This window comes from Elephantulus edwardii, unplaced genomic scaffold (assembly GCF_000299155.1).
Source record: "Elephantulus edwardii isolate Elephantulus edwardi_28Jun2011 unplaced genomic scaffold, EleEdw1.0 scaffold00047, whole genome shotgun sequence".
Taxonomy (NCBI): Eukaryota; Metazoa; Chordata; class Mammalia; order Macroscelidea; family Macroscelididae; genus Elephantulus; species Elephantulus edwardii.
The window spans coordinates 14,900,225-14,903,340 of NW_006399797.1; the positions used below are offsets into that span (position 1 = coordinate 14,900,225).

Below are 3,116 nucleotides of genomic sequence, written 5' to 3' on the forward strand. Positions count from 1 at the left end.
TTTAGAGCTGTTGTGCATAGGGTCACTATGAGTTGGAAACGACTCGACGGCACATAACAACAAACAACAACAATTAATGTTACAAAAGAAAATGTGAATGATTGAATGAAAACCAATTAAACTGTTCCTTTCTTTTAAAAAGATGCTTTGATGGGATTGGAGCCCTTGGTGGTGAAAATGACGAATGTACTTAGCTGATAGTCTAAAGGTCAGATGTTCAAGTCCACTCAGAGGTGTCCTGGAAGAAAGTCTTGACTTTTCCAAAAAATAAGCCACTGAAAACAGTTGCTTTAGTTACCTGTCTTGTTGTCATTATAAACTTTTCCTTGGGTCTGAAAGCCTGCAGGGGAATAAATCATCATCCTCTCTTAAAGTTCAGTCCCAAATCACAAGGCCACCTACGTCAGCAGCCTGTGCCAACAGATAACAGAAGAAGAGCATTGGCCAGAAGACACATGGGCCCTAAGGCCAGAAAAAGGGAAGGGTAAGTAACAGGTAGCAGGTGGATCAAGTAACATTTCCTGTTAACCAGAGACTATAATATCTCTGGCTTACCCTTGTCAGCCTTCTCACAACTGAGTGTGAATTAAACAGGTGTTGCTACAGGTGGCCTCCAGTGTAGCAACTATTGTTTGTTGGCACATCCTCTGGGTTTGAACTAATTAAGGGGCTGAAACTAGCACCTTTCAAATTATGTGTCATCAGGTGGACTGACCTTCCAGTGGATTTTCAGAGTCTGGAAATCACATGGGAGGAGATAGCCTACCTAGCTGGTGGATTCAAACCGCATCCCATTGGGTTGGCTACACAACTCCTTACCCACTATGCTGCCTGAGCTCTGTTCAGCTGTAACATAAATTTCACATAGGGATGACTTTAACAAACAGAAACTTATTCTCACACAGTTTAGGGAGCTAGAAGTCCCCATCAGGGTGCTGGCTTTAGGGTACAGCTGTCTTTCTCTGTGGTTCTAGAGAAGTCCTTGTCTCTTCTGAGCTTTGAATCCTGAGACATCTTAGTGTGGTTTAGCATCTCTTTTCATACATATCTGTTTGCCTATTTGCTTGATTAATTTTTTTTATCTCAAAAGAGAAGAACTCAAATGATACTCTACAGAGATCTTGTCTCATTAACATAACAAAGACAACTCATCCCCGATTTGGGCTTTTAACCACAGGAACAGAGATTGGGATTTACAACACTTATTTTGATGACTGGACACAGTTCAATTTATAATGTCTATGGAATACTGTTCTACCCTCAAATTCTTGGTTTCACTAATTCTGTCTTATTAGCATAACAAGGACAGCATTTTCCAAAGTGAGATCAAAATCATAGGATCAATGTTAGAAATTACGAAGCAATTTGGGAGGATGTATTTCAATACCTAACGTATATGGGGCACAGTTATACGCCGATGTGGATGCCATTGCCATGAGTCAGAAGTCACACACACACACACACACACACACACACACACTCCTGATGCTGCGCGGGTGTTGAGCCCTTCCTGGCTGGGACAATGGTGAAATATTTCCTGGGCCTGAGCATGCTCCAGAGTTCCTAGGACCAAATGTTTGCCACCTCCAGGTAGCGGTACCTGTATCCCTACAGCAAACATGTCTTGACGGAAGACATAGTACACCGGGAGGTTACCCCTGACCAGAAACTCCTGCCCCGGAGACTCCTGACCAAGACCAACAGGATGCCCCACTGGGCTGAATGATTGCTTCCTGCCAATGTTGCTCAGTCAGTGTCCATCCTGGAGGACTCTATTGTGGACCCACAGAATCAGACCATGACCACCTTGCCCTGGAACATCAACCATGGCCAGCTGATGGTGGTGGAGGAATGCTGTGTTTACAGTGTGTTAACTCTGATAACAGTGGTTGGACCGAAATCCCTGAGAGGCCTGGGTCTCCTCTTGTTTGGTGTCTCCAGAGCTGTCCAGGAATTTGGTCTGGCTTGATTTAAAAGCAACGTGACCAAGACTATGAACGGTTTTGAATATGTCTTGGCCAAGCTACAAGGGGAAGTCCCTTCTAAGACACTTGTTGAAACTGCCAAAGAAGCCAAGGAAACGGCAAAAGAGACAGCACTGGCAGCTACAGAGAAGGCCAAGGACCTAGCCAGCAAGGCAGCCACCAAGAAACAGCAGCAGCAGCAACAATTTGTGTAGCCATCGGCCCTGCACAGCCCTTCTACCACCACCACCATCGCACAGCAGACAATCTAGCTCCAACCCCCTAGTCCCAGTGGGCTCTCATTAAAAAGCAACATCCTCCACTATCTATTGCCTAAGAGATAGGCTAGGGCAAGGGGCAAGGGTCTTGTTTGACATCTACAGAACAGAAAGCATGTCACCCATGGTCTGAGCTGGTTCTGCATATTCCTCCCATTAGGCAGCTGAGGGACAGAGGGGTATAGACTTGCCTGAGTCAGTGTGCAAGTGAAGTGGGAAATGCTAGACTGTAAGATCATAAGGGCAGGGATCTGTTTGCTCTCTGATGGGTCCCAGGTATTTATTTGGAATAATGTCTAGTACACAACTGGCACTCATAAAGAACTGTTGACTTCAGTTAGCCCAAGCTCTGGAGTCCAGGCTTTGGAAAAAAGGGGGGGGGGGAGAAGCATTATGCTTATGAAGATAATTTATGCTTCTTTTTAATTTTCCAAAAAGGTCATATCCTATGATTATAAATGCCCTGGGGGTGGGAGGAAGAAACATAGATTAGAGAAAGAGAGAAAGTAAACTCAGAATAATGGTTCCATGTGCAAGACTGTGTGGCTATTAAAAGAAAAACCGTGTTTTCTTTTATTAAAAATAAATTGAGAATTATTTCTATAAGTAAAAATAAGAGGTTATGTTTCTAAGCCTGGTTCCATTTTGTCTCCTATGATTTTTTTTGGTTCAGGGCTTTACCTTTCATCTTGAGTTGATTTTGTATGTGAGATACATCAATCATGTTTCAGTTTTCTAAAGGTCACAGTTCAGTTTTGCCAGTACCATTCGTTGAAGAGGTTGTCATTTTCCTGTTTGATAAGATTTGTTTCCTTGTCAAATATTAGTTGACTAGAGGTAGATTAGTCCATTTCTGGGTTCTTGATTCTGTTCC

The 3,116-nt window shown here is 43.4% G+C and overlaps 1 pseudogene; it reads left to right on the forward strand.

The window, feature by feature from the left end:
- Positions 1–1,522: 1,522 nt before the first annotated feature.
- Positions 1,523–2,179, forward strand: LOC102873486 (annotated as a pseudogene).
- Positions 2,180–3,116: the final 937 nt, after the last annotated feature.